Below are 20405 nucleotides of genomic sequence, written 5' to 3'. Positions count from 1 at the left end.
GGGAAGATGGTCTAATGTGCAGGAAGGAAACAGCTCTAAGGGTGAAAGGATGAAAAAGACATTTTGAATTCGATTAGATGAAGAGTTAAACTGAGATACTGCACAAGTGAAGAGAGTCAAGCAACTAAAATCTTAGAGTGCATCTTCCATGTGACAGGCGCCATGTTTTAAATAATGACTTCATTGTTACAACAACCCACAGGGATATTTTTCAATTTACAGATTAGAAAACTGAAGGTTGAAGAGGTTAAGAGGTACTTGCCTAAGGTTGTCCAGAAAGTGGCCATGCTGGGATTCAAAGCTTGTGTTCTTTTTACTGCTCATAGCCCTCACGGTACATAGCTTAGAGCTCCAACGTCCAGTACAGAGACCAAAACGTCACTTGTTCATTTGTACACAAACATTTATTGAGTGTCTACATTGTGCTGGGCACTGCACTAAGTGCCAGGGATAGTGCAGTGAAGAAGGCACACCCACAGTTTCACACTAATCATTGTGGAACACACTGCTATGGTAGTGCCAGAGCACCTAACCCAGTCTTGGTGGAGGTGGAAAGGGACACTCACCTCAAGGAAGACTGGCAAAGGAAAAGCATTCACATGGACCTTTGAGAGACTGGGATTGGCAGGGAAATGAGGTGGGGCAGGATATTCCAGCGAGAGGTCACAGCAGGTACAAAGGGCCTGGAGATCTAGAGCTGCAAGTAGCTCAGCAGCAGGTAGGATGACGGCAGGAGATAAGATAGGACAGATAAACAGGGGTCCAAGTATGTAAAGCCTTGTGTAATACATGAAGGATTTCAGACTTCATCTTGAGAGCCATGAGGAGCTCTCAATGATAATGTACTGATATTATTGGACTTGTGATATGGAAGGATCAGCTGGCTGTAGTGTAAAGAATGAACAAGGAGGCCGGGCGCGGTGGCTCACGCCTGTAATCCTAGCACTAGGAGGCCGAGGCGGGTGGATTGCTCGAGGTCAGGAGTTCGAGACCAGCCTGAGCAAGAGCGAGACCCCGTCTCTACTAAAAAATAGAAAGAAATTATCTGGCCAACTAAAAAAATATGTATAGAAAAAAATTAGCTGAGCATGGTGGCACATGCCTGTAGTCCCAGCTACTCGGGAGGCTGAGGCAGTAGGATTGCTTAAGCCCAGGAGTTTGAGGTTGCTGTGAGCTAGGCTGATGCCGTGGCATTCGCTCTAGCCCAGGCAACAGAGTGAGACTCTGTCTCAAAAAAAAAAAAAAAAAAAAAGAATGAACAAGGGGAGGCAAGAATGATCACTTGAACTAACTTAGTGTCACTAGGGTGTCGGGGATGGGGAGATATTCAGAAAATATCAAGAAGGCAGAATCAACAGGACTTGGTGATGAACTGGCGGCGAGGAACAAGGGAGAGGTTTCTGACTTCTACTGTAGAAAGGCGAAATTGACATTCACTGAAACACGGAAGGCAAAAGAAGGAACAGGCTTGAGGCAGGTTGTCCTGACTTTAATCTTTGGACATCCAAATGCAAAGACCCAGCAGGCAGTTGATTATATGTGTCTGGACCTCAGGAGGGAGATCTAGACTGACTAGAACAATTTGAGTTACCAACATAAAGATCATTTTTATCACATTTGGCAGAATAGCCTGTAGAGCTTTTTTTCCAAATGTAGATATCTGATTTCATCCCAAAATCAAAATTTTCAGGGGCTGGGATCTAGATACATACATTTTTAAGAGCTCCATCAGGATTCTGTTGCCTTGCCAAGGTTGAAATTTATTGATATTTGTGGTAGCCATGAAAGTGTGCTGCTCAGACCTCCTTCAAGAGAACCTGCTATGAGAAGCACAGCAGCTTCTCCTTTGGATCCAGCACCGTGTTCACACCAAGACCACACTTCCCAGCTGGCACAGGACTACTTAGGCAACTCTGGCCCCAGGATTCTCCATGGGCTTGGCTGGAATATTCTTAGAACTACCTGGCAGTCTGAGACTCTTCCTACCCAATCCTCCTTCTTTCTCCCTCTTCTTTCATCGGTGTCAGAATAATGTCATGATCTGAATGTTTTCCCAACCTTCTCTGGCTCCCTCATCTTTATCCTTCACAGATGCCTTCCCCAGTAAATCTCTTATACATCTAATCACATTTTGATGGATGCTCCTTGGAAAACCTGAATTGACACACCATGGATGATAATTGAAGGCACAGAAGTGGGAGATCACCAGCAGAGAAGATAAGAAGGCCAGACAGAATCCCAAGGACCACCTACACCCACAGGGTAAGCAGTGGAAGAAGTACCTAGAAAAAAGACTGAGAAGAAATGGCCAAAGAAGTAGGATGGAAACCAAGAGAACATGACATCATAAAAGTCCAGGAAAGAGAGCTTCAAAGAGGATGATATAGTTCATATGGTCAAATACCACAGAGGTCAGACAAGGACCCCAAAATGTTTACTAGATTTAACAGTATGGGCTGGAGATCTCAGCGAGTGTCTTTAGTGGAGTCAGAAGCACAGATTTCAGTAGCCAAGGAAAAAAATTAAACGTGAGGAAGTGGAGATATTGAGGACAGACACCTCTCTTGTATATGAAAGGAAGAAAATACAATAAGGTAGACGTGGAGTTCCCCCTTTTTAAGAGAGGAAATGCTAAGGCCTGTTTAAATGTTTCCAGGAAGGAGGTAGTGTGAGGGCAAGAGTAACAGACAATGTTGAGAGATGGTGGAGCCAACTGAGGTCATTAGGAGATAGACTAAGATAAGAGGCGGGACACCTTTTCCATTTTGAGGATGGGAAAAAGAAGAAAGAAGAGATATAGAGACAAGTACATTTGTGCATTGGGTACCACATAGTTGAAGGAGTCCCCAGCCATGGCTTCTATTTTCCTTGAGGAGAAGTCTCAAGTAAGACAAGAGTAAGGAGTAGTGGGATATAGGTTTAGGGAAGGAGAGAGAAGTTTGGAATGATTCCTGTAGAGAGTGGGAGGAAAGCCACTCAGACAACAGGATTGCCAGGAAGCCACCGAGGACCTGGCTGGAGTCAATTAGCTCAGAGTGGCCTGACTGTGTGTTTGTGTAGTTTTTTTTTTCTTATCAGTGCCTATACGACCATGTATGAGCCACAGAAAGCAGGTGGCTGGGCTCTCCAGGCTTGGAGATTTGCTGGGCGGGTGTGATGGAAGGACCACAGAGGGAGACAGTGGAGGAAACTGGATAGAGAGGGGTAGAAGTGATGGGCTGTGGGATCTAGACAGAAAAGGAAACACAGAAAGAATGGAAAAGAAAGTCAAGAGCAGACAATGGGAATTTCAGAGTAAGAAAAATATAAGGAGAGGAGATTAAGATCAAGTTGATGAAATGTCTGAAGATTTTAGAGGAGGAATCATTTTAGGTGGTGGTGAGGTCTAAGATATGGCAATTGGAGTAGGTGGACGTGATGCTATTTGGGATTAAATAGGTGAAGAAACGACACTGACGTGCTGGGTGGGCCTTTCACATGGACATGGAAGCAACCCTCGGGGATGTCAGAGCTGGGGAGAGGGTGATGGCGGGTGAGGAGCCAGGGTTTACAGGAAATAATGAGGCGTAATGAGGAGGTCCAGAAGTGAGAGAGATGAGGAAAGGTGGACAGTAAAGCCCGGGTCTTACATGGATGTACTCTGGGGTGGAAGAACAGTGGCTCGAATGTGGTGCTGTTGAGGGAAGTTGCCGTCAAGTGACCTCCTTTTTTTTTTTTTTTTTTTTTTTGAGACAGAGTCTCGCTCTGTTGCCCGGGCTAGAGTGAGTGCCATGGCGTCAGCCTAGCTCACAGCAACCTCAGACTCCTGGGCTTAAGCGATCCTCCTGCCTCAGCCTCCCGGGTAGCTGGGACTACAGGCATGCGCCACCATGCCCGGCTAATTTTTTCTATATATATTTTTAGTTGTCCAGACAATTTTTATTTGTATTTTTAGTAGAGACGGGGTCTCACTCAGGCTGGTCTCGAACTCTTGACCTCGAGTGATCCACCCGCCTCGGCCTCCCAGAGGGCTAGGATTGATTACAGGCATGAGCCACCGCGCCTGGCATGTCAAGTGACCTCTTGACCCGAGGAGGACACGAGTGTGGCAGAAGGCGAAGCAAGTACTCAGAGGGCGGCGGGGCAGGTGGTTTCCTTTAGAAGGTCTGGGTTTCGGTGCAGGCAAGGAGACGTGGGAAACATTTGGTGGTGTTGAAGATTCAGCAGAGTCTGTGTACAGGAAACAGGGTTTCCCAGGAGCACAGTGGGCAGATTCAGGAGGGATGGGAAAAGCAGTGGGTTGAGGCAGGAGAAAGGAAGGACAAAATAGTGTACGAAGGAGAACCTGTAGGAGCAGAGATGACAATGGTGTTTCCTAGTGAGGGTGTCCAATGTTGACATCGTGCACTAACAGCACGGTTTCTGGGGGATTTAGTCCCCACAGAGGCTCTATGACTAGGAGAGACTTGGTTTCTGTGAGAATTCCAAGCTCAGGTTGGTTGTACTTCCGGGGGAACTTTAGATGAGCCCACGAGCAGTGATAGTACCGTAGTTTCACCACTCTAAGGTAACATGAATTGTGAGGCCGTTCAATTAACAACAGCCTTTAGGTGGGAAAAAGGGAAACAGGACATTCATCATGACTGGGACTTCAGAAACATTGAAAAATGAAACATTTATGACTTAGAATCAAGGAAATATGAAAGCTGCCTCTGTGTAACTTCATCATGTCCCTGAATGATGGAGGGGAAGACACAGACCTCATGGGAATGCACTACCTACCTTTCTTCCATCCTTCCTTCCTTCCTTCCTTCCTTTCTTTGACAGAGTCTTGCTCGGTCACCCAGGCTAGAGTACAGTGGCATCATCATAGCTCACTGCAACCTCAAACTCTTAGGTTCAAGTGATCTTCCCACCTCAGCCTCCCAGAGTGCTAGGATTATAGGCGAGAGCCACCACCATGCCTGGCCTATTTCTTTTCTTATCTTTTTTTTTTTTTTTTTTTAAGACTATCTCACTCTGTTCCCCAGGCTGGAGTGCTGTGATGTGATCATAGCTCACTACAGACTCGACCTCCTGGCCTCAAACGATCCTCCTGCCTCAGCCTCCCAAGTAGCTGGGACTACAGGCACACACCACCATGTCCAGCTCACTTTTTAAAAAAAAATTTTTTGTAGAGACAGGGTCTTGCTATGTTGCCCAGACCGGTCTCAAATTCCTGGGCTCACGTGATCTTCCCACCTTGGCCTCCCAAAGTGCTGGGATTACAGGCACAAGCCACTACACTCAGCCAGAATGTACTACATTTATATTAAATGAATAAATGAGAAAGGTGTTGAGAGATGGCCACTCAGAGATAGTAAGAAGAAATAAGATAAAAGTGCAGTTTGGGTGATGTTAGTGAGAGTGGCCTCACACATTGGGCTAATCTTTGTTAATCACAAAACTGGGTTTACCAAAAACATGTTTGTCTCCTCCTGAGGGAAACTAAAATATGATAGATTTTCATTCCTTTGAAATGGGTTTCCTGGCTGTAAGACAAATCGAGACAATCTTTCAAATTCTCTACCAAAGTGACTATTCTGCCTCCTGCTACCTTCTGTTTCTTGTTTGTGTCTTTACCCAGCAAGTTACGACCCTTGCTTATACCTAGGGCAAAGTTTTGTGTACATAAGGCTTCATTTAGTCTTTCTCTGAGACTTGCTTCTTTAAATCCTGAAATAGGAAATTAACACAAGAATTTCCTAAGGTTTTCTCCACTCTATTTACATATCAAAATGAGCACAATGCTGGAGTTTTTTGTATGCTCCAAGAGGCAGAACCAAACCCCTAGTTGGTGTAATTTACTTAAATGCCAGATTCTCCTGGGGAAACTGGGCTCTCTATAACTTGATTCAAATAACTACTCTGATTCTCAATAGCTTCTTATGAAATTACCATGTAGAACCTAAATTGGTGCAGCTGAATTAAATAAATATCGGCGCTTAACATTCTTGATCGTAAACCCTCAATTTAACCAACCATTTATTATAATCAAAAAGCAATCAATACGTTGATTGTGGTGACATGCAAAATGGAGATAGAAGTATTAGTAATTACCCTATATTTGTGGCTCACTGTGATGGAGAAATAACTAGAAAGAAATTTTAAAGCACACTACAGTTGAAGAACTGGTTGCTATGTTTTAGAGCAGCGTGCTATATTGATTGTAGTCTTTAAATAAATTGAATAACACAGTTGCTGTCAAACATATGAATTAGTCATGAAGCACAGTTTGGGAACACTAAAGCAGCCCCTGTTTATGAATATTCAGATGTGTTAATATATAAATGACTGACCCAACACTAACCGATTCTGCCATGAAGAAAAGGTCTGGGAAACAAAATGGAAATCTATTAGGCAAACTCACTCTCTTGAGTCACTGGGTTGAAGCATAATAAGTCTGAGAGATGGGGAACGAAGGCTGAGCCCCAAGTTAGAGAGGCACCAGGCCAAGGAGGGAGGCATTGGAAACCTTCTTGGACGGGGAATATCTGGTGATGCCAGCATCTTTTCCGCAGGCTCCAGAGACCTTGGAGTTCCTATGATCACATTTCTGGTGTGGCCTTTGGACCCCTTCCTATCAAAATTTTGAACTGTGTAGCAACACACCTTTGGTTTGCTTTTTCAGTCCTGTTTATGAAAGGATGAGAGGAAATTCCAGATCATTCCATTTTTGAGAAAATCCTGACTTTTTCTTTTCCTTAAATAAGTCTCCATAGTGGCCTATAAGCTGTATGTTTTAATATTTATGAGGCCTCACTAGGAACACAATTCTTACTTCCTGAAAACTCTGGATATGACCGAGTCTTAGGATTTTATATTTTAGTAAACGATAAAATAGAGAATGTGCCTGAAGCCTGCATGCTGCATAGAGTCTCACAGGAAGGCCGTGACAGGCTGACCCAGTTTGCTTGGGACTCAGAGAATTGCCAGGATATGGGAACTTCAGGTTGAAAACATAGGGCAGTTTCAGGTAAACTAGGGTGGGCTGGTCACACTACCAATCAGCCCAGCTTGATCAGAGGAATCTCCTAGAATATGGGACTTTCAGTGGTAAAACCAGGAAAATGCTGGGTAAACCAGGAGGGTTGGTCACTGTATCCAAACTACAGAATGAAATAAACAAGTTTGGGGGAATCTACTCACGCTGGTCAAGCTTCTACAAGACTAATACAGAAAACTGAAAGCCAATCTATTCATTCACAGAAAAGTATAAATTTTCCTGTGATCAGAACTTTATGTACACCATCTAGGGTAAGCCTGTTCCATTGTCAACACAGCTAAATTTTCAAACAGAATCTTCCAAATGTGTGTCATATCAGAGGCAAGGGAAGAAAATTCTGGAGTATTAATTTCCAAACATCATCAAATACCAGAATGGCCACGGAAGCTTTATAAGAATGTGGATTCTTGGGCCCCACTCTTAGAGATTCATTTAGTAGGGGCTGGAATGGGGCTTTGGAACTCTATTTTTATAAGCTGCCCCAGAGGACAAAGTTTAGGATTGGAGAACTCTTTCACCCAGGTCAAGGTGGAACCTGAGGAGTATTCCTGCCCACCTCTGAGATGACCAGGATTTTCATATCCCACATGTCTCAGTGAGCTTACTAACTCTCAGGTTCTGGTATCAGACACCCTTGGTTCTCTCCCGACTCTGACACTTACAAACTGAAAACTTAAGCGAGTCATTAACACTCCCTGACCATCGGTTTCCTCATCTGCTGAAATGAACCTCATCTATTGTCATAGAACCTATTTCATAGAATCATTATAGAATTAAGTGACACAATGCATGTGACATGTTTAAAAGCCTGGGAGCCATAAAGTTCAACGAATATTAGCTAAAATTATGGTTTAATGTCTCTCCTCGAATGGTGATGAATAAACTGCCAAATTCTTACTCTTAGCTCTTCCTTTTACTAAATTCTCTGAAGATCATATCTTTCTATTAGTACCCTCTTTCTTCAAACACGGGGCCTCCCACTATTAGGTTTCAGGTTAATATATTTGACTACATCGATGCATGATAGTGCCAGAGTCTCAGATCTATTGGTGTAATCATGTTTATGAAGATGGGACCCAAGACACCCCAGTTCAACCTGGGTACTGCCAGATCTTCAGCCATCTGCATCCAGCAAATCTACTAGGGGCTGCCATGGATAGCACGCAGCCATTCCATTCTGGCAAGGTGATCACAAGTTGGATGGTTGAGAAAAGCAAGTCCTGAAATACAGGGCATGGGTGAGAATGCCCTTTTTTGCAATGTCCATTTAATTCTCCCCTGTTCACTGTTCAAATAGGTGGGAATTAGATAAATTACATGCATTTGGGTTGGTTTCAGCTAGATTAAGTTTCATTTCCTCACTTTCTAGTTCTGGGAAGGATGCTTACTCCTACCCCCATGTACTAAGTAGAGTTCCCACGTGGAAGTCTTCCCTGCATTGGTTATGCTAGTGCGGCTGCAGTTAGTTGGCTAGTTGTTTACCAAGTTATTTCCTTTTTCCTCCTTAGTCTTCCTCAGAGTTATATATGGTCATATGACTGAGTTCTGGCCCCAGTGGAATCAGGCAGGACTATTGTGAGTTATTTATGGGCTTGTCTAAGAAAACCTCCTGTACAGTCTTTGAAATTCCCTCTTCCCTCGCCTATTGACCTAATGCAATGGATTCAGAGAAGCCACTAGATTGAAAAAGCCTTGGTTCCTTGGTTACTGCTCAGACAAGAGCTGCTTAAGAAACCTGCCCAACTAGGAACAGCAGCATCAGACCCTTGCATTGGTGAAAACCAACTTCTAATCAAGATCAGTCACTGAGATATAAAAATTTTTTTGTTTCACCAATTAGCTTATCCTGACTTGTCAAGTAAGAAGGAGGGACTTCAGATATCCATGGCAAACATCTGGCAAGTAGCATGTTTGGCTTCTGACATTTTTAAAAATTTTTTTAATAAAATGTGCTTTTAAAAATAAACTTATGTAAGTATTTATTCTAGAAAAATTAAAAACAAAGAAGAAAGTTAAAATAAGCTATAATTATGCCACATATTCTTCTGGATATATATAAGTTACCTATATAAGTTATCTATTCCATCTTTAGTATTTCATAACTTCTTCCATTATTTAACATTTAATGTAAACACTTTTTAATCTATATCATCATTTTTAATGGCTGTACCATCATCCGTCTAATGCCCTGTTATTGAACATTAAGATTTTTCTCATTTTTTCACATGAAACAGATCTTGCTATGACTATCCCTGTACACTAATCTTTGTTCCCATGTTTATTTTCTGAAGATAAATTCATTGCAGCAGAATTGCTAATTTAACATTTTATTCTTATAACTAGTGCAGGGTTGCCTGGTTTTATTGGCCTTAAACAAAACCACAGCCATACTTCAATTTCATAGATTTTAAGTGGGACTGAGGGAGGGTTTGCCAACTTTTATCATTAATCATAGGCAACTGAAGAAGAAAACGTTGGGTCTCATAAGTTAGAATTACAATCTCTGACCATAAAAACATTTGTTCAAAAGTTTATTACAACTGAAATTCCTTAATAATGAGATATAAGCCTGTCCTGGGGTAGACAGGCACATTGAATTCTTCCCCACTTTCCTGTGTCTGAGGTCTTCGAGGCAGGATGTGGTTAAAAACTGAGATAGAGATTAATCTAAGTGCTGCATTTAACATTCTGTAGAAATCGTTCTGGTAAAGAGGCTTTGTATTTTCAAATTTGCATGAGTAATTATTTGGCTTTTTAAAAAGACTCCCTTAAAATTTTATTATTTCAACTAATGAACACCAGAGTTAGATGAAAGTAAGAGGGATAAGGCATAATTTTATTAACTTAGGATAAGCTCATAGAATGTATAATGCAAGTCTTGCCATTTGAAGGCTTTAAAATCTTAGTCGACTGGTGGATTTCATAAATTAGTTATTTTGGGGCAAACAAGGCAGTTGTATACATTTTTTAATTTCAAAAATGGCTCTGCTGTCATGGTAGCAGCTCTCTGGTCTCACTGACTTTGTGAAACCATGCGAGCCACACACACTTGCAAAAACTCTTATCTTCCATCTGCAATGTCTGTTGTATTGAGTGCGATTAGACCAGCCCAACCCGCTGATGACTGTGTGTGCCATTGTCAAACGATCCTCTTTGGATCATGTGTAACCTTGCGATTAATGCCTCTCAACAGCTGGCTTCAAAGATGAACAGTGCAAATGGGTGAAGGCGCAGATAACACAGGTTGTGTGCTGAATTGTTGGCATATGCAAGAGATATTTTTGGAAATGTAGTGGCTAAGAACATGCTGCTCTAAACATTTTTTATCAGGATTACACACAAATATTTTCAAAATATTTCATATGGTAACACTTGATTTTCGTTGAAGCCATTTGGATGGATGGATAGAGTCCGACAGATGGACAGATGGTTTAAGTGCTTCACAGAGCCCAGTTTCGTAAGGTGCTGTTACTATCAAAAGGGTAACAAAATGACTGGATCATTTGTTTGATAAAGTTGCACCCCCTCCATGTCAGTCTTCCCTTCTAGTTGCACAATTGCCAAAGCACGTTGTGAAAAGATAATTATGCCTCATCAGTTTCTTCTCTAGGTGGTGTCTTAGTGGCCACATGGAAATGTCACCCTTGGTAGGAAAGATATATAATTTGTTTGTTCATTTAAAATAGCAACCTGCTTTCTAGCAACTGAAAGTTGAATAGATTTATTTATATATCTTTGGAGTATGAAGTATTGAAAAGAACTTAATCTGCAAGTAGAGGCTGTGGTTTTTATTTTGGACTTTGCTCAATGAAAACGAAATAACTGTTTCGATGTTGATTTACTTCTTGGATCTTGACAATAGAAATTAGTTTTTCCCTGAAATTTGTAGCTGTGTTCATGACACTTTGCTGCTGCTTCATGAAAAGATGTTCTAATGGTCCTGAGGGTCTTCATAATTGGTATCATATATCTTAAAATGGAATCACACCTAAATCCTTCCAGATCAATGAGCATCTCTCTCAGAATCTTCTTTGATGCACCTGGCACTCAGTTGGCATTCAATGTTGGCTCCTTTCTCCTGGTAAGGAGATGATACCTCTCTCATAAACCATCTGTGCTTTGTAAGCTTGGGGTTGTAAGACAAGGCTCAGTTGGCAGTAGGGCTTTTCAGAATGGAGATGGCAGGAACCCCCTGGGACAGATCTACAGCCCATACCCCCATGTTTGACAGTGTGATTCTAGCATGTGTTTTTTTTTTCTTTCAGTCAGATTGTCTGACCAATTTTCTACAACTAGTGCTTTGAGCTTTGCAGAAAACAATTATGTTTACTGATTAATTTATAGTTTTACACTTACCACTCTGAATTCTCCTGCAGTTTTAGTAGCTACATTGAGCCATTAGATGTGTGATATTGGAAAAGTCACTTTACCACTCTGGGCCTAATTTCTATTATTAAATAAGAAGGTAAATGATTGATCTCTAGAGCCCTTCAAGCCCCACATTCTATAGCTATAATAATAATATCTAAATTCATTCATTTATTCAAGAAATACATATTGAGCCCATACTACGTGGCAGGCTTTGTGTTGGGTGTTAGCGATGTTGCAAACAACTTCAGATCTAGTTCCTCCCCCTCTAATAGCTTATGTCTCAGGCAGGGAATATGAGAATAAGTGCTGAGATGCCTGGAGCAGGTGAAATTTGACAAAGCTCCCTGGTGATCCTGCTACTCCTTCCATCAGTTGAGAACTTGATATCCACTCAGAAGAGGTCAGTCACAACAGGCCATTAGGAAACATTTTCCCTCTGTAGATGGGCTAGATGAACTCCTGTGGAGGTCATACCACTCTGTGTAGCCACAGTTTTGCCACTACACCGTACAGTGCATATATAAAGTATTATTTTAGCCAATACTGGGTCCCTAGTCTTTCAGAGGCACAGGATTTCATTTGCATTCATACATTAGTTATGCACTCTGTGAGTGACTCTTCTGTAGTGTCAGGGAATAAACGTTGGGACTGTCAGAGGAAGGGCTGGTTGAGTGGAACGTCCTTTGGCTTGGGCCCCTCTTCACACCATACCCTGAGGTTGCATGGGGGAAGGGAGAGTTGAACATGACAGCTGTCAGCTGTGAGGGTGCAGCTGCTACACACGTCTGCGCCATTCTTGGGGTGAGGGCTCTGAGGCACTTTGGGGCTTGTGACTCTTTTTTCATTTGTCACCAATCTCTCTCTAAGATCCAGTCTAGCCCTCTGTGTACCTATTAAACCCATCAACCCTTTGAACTCTTCCTCCTCCAGACAGACACACACACATGCACGTACACGCATACACTCATACACATACCCATATAATGACGGTTGCACGTTACCATTTTCCTATCCTCATCATCAATTCATTTATCAGTCCATTGATTCTTGGATTCATTCACTGATTTGTTCATTACGCCATTCATTCACTTATTCATTCCTACGTAGGTCGGCACTGAAAAGATTTATATTACACACAATAGTGACTCAATCCTAGGACAAAATGCTTTGGGCAGCCACCTGTATTCTCTCTCTACACCACCTCCTTTTCAGTGTCCGTCCAGTTTAGACCTCTCATAGAGCTGGCCCCTTTCCCTCCCATGCTCCTTTCCTCCCAGCCTCCCTCCCACTTTGATGCCTCTGACGGGCTGTGCTTCACAGGACTGCTCTGTAGGTTTAGGAGGTCAGGGCTGGCTGCCTGTGGGTTGGTGATAGGTGCAAGACGGCATCAGAAGCAAAAGAAGTTGATTAAAGATCAGGTGCTGAGAATACTATAAATATTTAAAATAGAAACCCAGAGAGTTTCCAGAAATTCCCTTTACCTCTCTAACAATAACTCTGTGGTACCACCTGTGAGGTTACTCCAGGGGAGGCACCTGGAAGGGGAATGTTCTGGAGCCCAGAGACTCCAGCGTGCCTGGTACTGTGCTCACGCTGGGACAGCAGAAGGATCCCACAGCCTGCTGACGACTGTTAGCTCACTGTCTCCTCTGTCCAGTCTGGAATCTGGTTTCTTCATTTTCCTCTTCCCACAGAACAGTCTTTCCACTCCAGCTCAGCTGCAGCCAACCTTCACAGGGGTCGTTAAGCAGCACCTACTTGTTCCTAAATTCTCTGTCTGCTTTCACATGCCCCATTTCTTGCATCTGGGCTTCTGTCTTGAGCCTATTCCCAATAACCTGACGGTGTCCCCATCTCCTCCTAAAACAGAAGCCTCCCTTTACCTTGCCAGTCCAGCTCAGGGACCAGACTCACAAATACCTCCGCGGTCCACAGACTCCTGGTTGGTGTCCTGGGCTACTAAGGGTGATCCACCTTGAATGCCCCAGTCCTGTGTGTCAAACACCTGCTAGAACCCTCTTTCCCTCCTCAACTGCTTGCTCAGACCTTCTCCAGTGGCATTTGCCCTGTGTCGTGCATGAAACCAGAATTAACTGTGGCTGCATAGCTCCTTTTCCCTCCCTTGTGTTTTACCCCAGGGACAGAGATACTTCCAAGTCTTAGTGCCTCCTCGCCTTCCATCCATCTGCAAGTATCGCTAGGCCTGGCTGAGGCCCACAGAGTGACACGGGCAACAGTCATGTGTGAATTCAAAGTTATGGTATTTGTTGTTCTGTAGATTCATGTCACAGAAACAGGAGCCAAAACTTGAATGAGCAGAGAAAGGAAAAGAAAAAATGCTGTCTAGTTTGACTATTTCCCAATTTCACATTCTGGAACATGACTATTAAAGTATCCTTCGGGCATATGCCATTCAGTTTCCCTTTATGCCAAACCCCCTTATAATGTGATTATTTGGTGTTATTTTCTCTAAATCAGTTTGATGTGTCTTCAGAGGACCTACTTAGTAGCAGGATATCACAGTGAAAAGAGCACAGGGCTGTGTCCTGGTCCAGTTTCCCTGGAATGTAGTAGTTACTCAAACCATTCAAAGTACTACATATACACAAAGTTGCTTTCTTTGACATTAATCTTAGGTTGTTTGTAAACCTTTCTGAAAAAATCACCTTTATGTTACCATTTTATTACAAGTCACTTTGTAAAATAGGTTGAAAAGTTTTATTGTTTCCATTTTATGGATGAGAAAACTGAGGTCAAGAAAAGGTAAATATGGGATTTTACCCAAGATATTGCTGATAAGCAGTAGAACAAGGGTAAGAAGCCAGTTCTGCTTCCCTGGGCCAGGATTCTTTTGTTCTCTTCCCTTGGGGCCTCTCGGTAACCAGCTCTAACCCTACTTGTCGCATCTCCTCAGTGCTGGGGCAGAGCTGAAGCGAGCTCTCAGGTGCCAGGCAGGAGAGTGAGGAACTGAACACCAGGGGATGGGTGGAGGGCCGGGCTGTGCCGAGCAGTAGGCTAAAGCTGAATTGAGGAGTGGGAGCGGAGTTTCGGGATCAAGCTGGAACTCAATCACCAAAAGAAAAAAAATTCTGAGTGGGTTAATATGACAGGCATGAACTGTTTAAGCAGATCAGGATCAAACCAACTGCAATGGGCCCACTATCATAGACAGGCTCAGGCATAAAGTGGTCTGGATTAACTTTCTGGGGAGGGGTCAGTTTGCACCCCTTTGAAGGCTCAGGCCTAACTCTGAAGATGTGCCTCACTTGTCGCAAAGGCCTTTCGCTCAGTCAGTTTGCATGCATGCATCAACGCCGGGTTAGCGAGGATTTACTCTGAACCATGAGATATATTAGGGGCTAGAGACACAGTTGTGAACAAGCACATGTAGGCTCCTGTTCTCCTGAAGCACGTAGTCTAGCTCGAGGTTTTCCACCTGGGCACTATTGACATTTTGTTGTGGGGACTGTCCTGAGCATTGGAGGGTGTTTAAGATATCTGTCCCCTACCCACTAGATACTAGTTCCAGCTCTCCAAATGTGACAACCAAAAACATCTCCAGATATTGCCAAATGTCCCTGGAGTATGGCGAGGAAGGGACAGACCACCCAGGGTTGAAAACCACTGGTCTACTATTAATAATGATTAGCAATCACTGAACACTTACCAAGAGCCAGGCACAGAGTTTGGCACAACCAACAACGAGGTTAATGATGGAAACTCTTAGCAGGCCCCACTTAAGCAATTCATCAGATTCTCCAAGGCTCTCCTTGTCCTCCGTAACCCACAACAACCAATTCCAAGGGCACATGGACCACCTGCAGCCAAGGACTCTGGTTTGCCTGTGTGCTTCTGCTCAGCATGTTGAGTGACATGCTTACAAAAAGAAATTTTGTTTGTTCCTAAACATGTTTGTGCCTATTGTACTTGTTTTAATTGTGCAACTTAATTAAAGACTACATAAACTGATTAAATATGAGTGGGAAGATTTGTTCCTAAGAAAATTAAGTGGAATGCTTTTGAAAGATCTGATGAAAAAAACTTTGTGTTCAATTAAATATGAATCAGAACAACTATTAAAAGGCAGAAAAAAATGTAACAATTTAGAAGATATAAGTTCTTGCTACATTTTAAAGAATCCCAAACTGAAAATTGTTGCCAATGCATTATGAATCTGGATTAGGTATAACATAAAAAGATGGAAAGTACAATTAGCAGATCATTCTCAAAGAAAAGGCCTATGCCCTACATAAAGATGTCTAAGTAAATCCATATTTGTATGCTTTGAGTTAAAAGAAAAAATGTTTAACATATGTATGGTATTTAATGATTTTCTATTTTTAACTTATCAACCAACTGCCTATCTCAATTGGTTCAGGTAAGTAGGACTCTCTTGTATTACCCTTGTTTTTGAGAGGAAAAGTTGAAAGAGAGGAAACTTATCAGGCACTTACTGGAGACGTTGTAGGCCTGAGGCTATTTGAAGGATTGAACCCAAAACATGAATATCAGACCAAACCATACAATTGACATCTATAATACAGATGATAGAATTAGTAAAGAAGGATTGAAGAGATTCCCATATGCCCTGTTTTCTCAGTTTGGCCACATGGTAGATATTGTGGCTTTAAAGACCATGAAGATGAGGGGGCAAGACTTTGTTGTATTTAAAAATCTAGGCTCAGCCACAAATGTCTTGAGATGGTTACAAGGATTTCCATTTTTTGCTAACCCAATGCAATCCAGTATGAAAAACAGATTCTGATATAATAAAAATGTGTGGCACTTTTGTTAACAAAGAAAAGAAAGAAGAAAAGAAGAAGGCAAAAACTGTGAAACAGACTGCAACAACCACAAACAAAAAGTCTGTTCAAGCCAGGTGTGGTGGCTTACACCTGTAAGCCCAGCACTTAGGGAGAATGAGGTGGGAGGATCACTTGAAGCCAGGGATAACCAGCCTGGGCAACATAGCAAGACCCTGTCTCTACAAAAAATTTAAAAAGTAGTTGTGAGTGGAAGTGTGTACCTGTAGTCACAGCTACTCGGTAGGTTGAGGCAGGAGGATGTCCTGAGGCCAGGAGGCCGTAGTGAGCTATGATCATGCCACTGCACTCCAGCCTGGGGAACAGAGCCAGACCCTGTCTTTACAAAAAAAAAAAAAAAAAAAGCCTGGTCAGGGAACACCAAATTCAATTAGTACCCAAGAAAATCCAATACCAAATCTTCAGGTTCCTGATTATCCTCCACACTATATTTTATTCTTTATTAGTTTATCAGCAGAGACTAATGAGGTGGTGTTATCCATGCTGTTTAATCAGTTCCCTGGTTTCAAGAAAGTATGTCTGGTACCTGGGAGACATGGCATTGCTTTTGTTGAATTTGAAAATTCCAGGTAGGCTGGAGCTGCCAGGAAAGCTTTACAAGGATTTAAGATTACTGTGTCCCATGCCATGAAGATTACCTGAGCCAAGAAATAACATTTGGTTTAATCATCTTTAAAGGACTTGGTATTATTTATAGTGTTTGTTTTGATAACATTTGGTCAGGTCATTCTAATAATTAGGGGTGGGGAAAGTGAAAGTGAAAAAAAAAAATAGAGAGGTAATTTATCTAGGTAACACATCCAGGACACGGTGAGCCAGGAATGCAGTTTGGGTGTGCCTGGCCATGGTTCAACCTTTTGACCATGATGTGATGCACAAAGAACACCCCACCCCCACTGCAATGATGCTCTTGATTACATAAAATTAAGGATTTCTGTTCAATCACAGAGATCATGGGCAATGTCAGTAGACGGTAAATGGTAGATGCCTACAATGTCTAAAACCAACAAGGGATCAATATCTAAAATAAACGAAGAATTCCTAAAACAAAAAAGAAAAAGAAAGCAATCCAAACATAAAAATGGACCAAGTGTGTAACAGGCAATTGATAGAAAAGGAATCCCTAAAGACTAATAAGCATAAGAATGAACAATAATTTTAGTAATCAGAGAAAAGGAATTTAAGACAACAAAGAGATACCACTCTGTGCCCATTAGGTGGGCATGAATTATCTGGATAAAGCCACGAATAGGCAGAGATGTAAAGATGTAGGAACCCCATGCACTGCTGGAGAAAATTCAAATGGGAGCAGCCACTCCAAGGGAAACCTGGGCCCTACCCTGTGACTCAGCAATTTCCCTCCTGGGTGTACCTCCCCAAGAAATCTTTATACAACTTGATTAGGGTATTTGTACAAGGATGTTTGGTGTGGCATTATGAGTTAGCATGGGTCTTTTAAGACATAGATACCAAGATGTGGATTAAACTAATTGAATGTACAAAGATTTTATTAGGGGGAATACCTGTGAGAGAAAATGGGAGGAATGGGAGAACTCACGTCACAATGAAAGTCTGACCCCCAGTGAAGGAGAGAGGGAAGGAAGGTTGGTGGAAGCTGAAGAAAGTTCTTCAAATCCACTAGGAAGTCATCAAGCTAAAATAAGCCATGAGAGCAATCCTGTGTCTCCCAGGGATGGGCAGGCCTGCCTTAGTGTCCCTGTTGCACTCGGTAACTGGCTAGGAGCAGCCTGTGGGAAGTGTGGCCTCAGGTGAAACCCACAGATGGATTTCAGAGCACAGAGCCGGGCCTTTCGTCAATTACACTCCTTGTGGTTGGAGATCTGTGAGGCACATTCTTGTGGGTGCCACATATTATTTGGAGTAACAGGGAGAGGAAGGCAACCTGTATGTCAATCACAGGGATTGTGGATAGGTAACGTGTAGTAGACACACACCAGTGAGCAGTTAGAAGCAAAGAATTAGACGTACACTGAACAGCATGGATGGGTTTCAAAAACAGAAGGCAGAGTGAAAAAAGAAGAAACAGAATGAGATATCCAATACAATACTATGAATACTTTCTAAATGTAAGATACACATATACATGCATACGGGACAGTAACACACAATACTCAAGTGTGTATGTGTAAACCCAAACCATTCACTACACCCATTAGAATGGTTGCTAGGGTGGAATATGGGAGTAAAAATGACCAAATAAAGGAATATATGAAAAAAAGGTATTACATGTGTTCACCCCGGATAAAGTGTCTTGAACTATGTATGAGTCACTCAATCTCCTGACTCTGAGGATCTAAATAATCAGCTCAACACGATGCCCATCTCCTGCCTCCTGCAAAGTCCTGAACACAGAAGCAGCCTCTTTGGAATTCCTTAATAGCAGCAACTATAAAAGCAGTCTTCTGTTACAAAAACAGCATCTGCACAGGCGATGTCTACCCCACTCCTGGCCCTATCAGTGCCTCACTCTGCAGCAACAGCAGCACCGCACAAGACCAGCCCAGGAACTGCCTCAGCAGGCCACCTGCCTGCCTTCTCCAGACTGGTTCTCTCTCTCTCTCTCTCTCTCTCTCTCTCTCTCTCTCTCTCTCTCTCTCTCTCTCTGCCCCCCTCTGCCTTCTGGCCAACTTCTGGGTTCTCCATTCCTGACCTGGTCTCCTGGTTCTTTTGTTTGTTTTTGTAACAGCTTTATTGAAATCTAATTCACCTATCATAGAATTCACCCATTTAAAGTGTACATTCAAAGGCTTTTAGTATAGTTGCAGAATTGTGCAACCAGAGCCACAGTCAGTTCTAGAATAGATTCATTACCCCCAAAAGAAACACAGCCCTCCTTATCTATTAACCCTCAATCTCTCCAACCTTCCCCTGGCCCCAGCTCTAGGCAATCACTAATCTACTTTCTGTCTCCATAGATTTGCCCTGCCCTGGACATTTCATAGAAATGGAATCATACAACGTGTGGTTCTTTATGATTGGCTTCTTTCATGTAGCCTAATGTATTCAAGATTCATCGATGTTGTAGAGTTAATCAGAACAGCATTTCTTTTTAGGGCTGAGTATTCCATTGTATGGGCATATCATATTTTGTTTATCCATTCTTCAGTTGATGGACATTTGGGTTGTTTCCACTGTTAGGCAACTGAATAATGCCGCTATGACATTTGTGTACATGTTTTTGTGTGGACATATGTTTCCATTTCTCTTGGGTGTATACCTAGGAGTGGAATTGCTGAGTTGCATGATAACTCTATGTTTAAGCTTTTGAGAAACTGCCGGACTGTTTTCCAAAGCAGCTGAACTATTTTACATTCCCACCAGCAGTGTATGAGGTTTCCAATTTTTCCATATCCTCACCTATAGTTGTTATCATCTGTCTTTTTGATTACAGTCCCGTGGTTCTTGCTATTGGCTCCCAGCTCCACCTGGACTTGCTGACCTTAGCTGTCCTGCACTCACCTGGCTTCTTTGATTTCAAAGCTCTTCAGGGCTTCCTGTGAAGCATCCTCCACCACGCTGGCAGAATTAGTCCTCAGTTTCCTCCACCAGAAGAGGGTTGCAGGTAGTGGAGTTCTCAGATTCTACCCCCAAAATAAAAGAGTAGAAAAAGGGGAAAGTTGAATGTGACTGACACCTCAGTCCTTGTGATGGTTAATTTTATATGTCAAATTGACTAGGCTAAGAGATGCTCACTTAGCTGGTAAAACATTATTTTTGGGTCTGTCTGAGTGGTTGTTTCTAAAAGAGATTGGTATTTGAATAGGTAGACTGAGTGAAAAAGATCTGCCCTTGCCAATGTGGGTGGGCATCATCCAATCCTTTGGGGCCAAATAGAACAAAAAGGCAGGGAAGGGTTTAATCTGCTCTCTCTATTGAGCTGGGACATCCATCTTCTCCTGCCCTCAGACGTTGGAGCTCCTGGTTCTCAGGACTTCAGACTTGGACTGAATTACATCACTGGCTTTTCTATGTCTCCAGGTTGCAGACAACAGATCATTGGACTTCTTGACCTCCAGAATTGCATAAGCCAATTCCCATAATAAATCTATCAATGTATGTATCTAACTATCTCCTCTTAGTTCTATTTTTATGAAGAACCCTGATTAATACAGCACTTTTGCTTTTGCTCCAGTTGCTGGAATGACAAGCTGAGGGGTCCAGGAGAG

At 42.5% G+C, this 20405-nt stretch overlaps 1 pseudogene; it reads left to right on the top strand.

Annotated features, from left to right (window-relative positions):
• Positions 1–15896: 15896 nt before the first annotated feature.
• LOC123648258 lies at positions 15897–16872 on the top strand (annotated as a pseudogene).
• The last annotated feature ends 3533 nt before the right edge of the window (positions 16873–20405 follow it).

This window comes from Lemur catta, chromosome 12 (assembly GCF_020740605.2).
Source record: "Lemur catta isolate mLemCat1 chromosome 12, mLemCat1.pri, whole genome shotgun sequence".
NCBI lineage: Eukaryota > Metazoa > Chordata > Mammalia > Primates > Lemuridae > Lemur > Lemur catta.
Note: the sequence above shows the minus strand (reverse complement) of the source record. Positions and strands in the feature narration are given on the sequence as shown.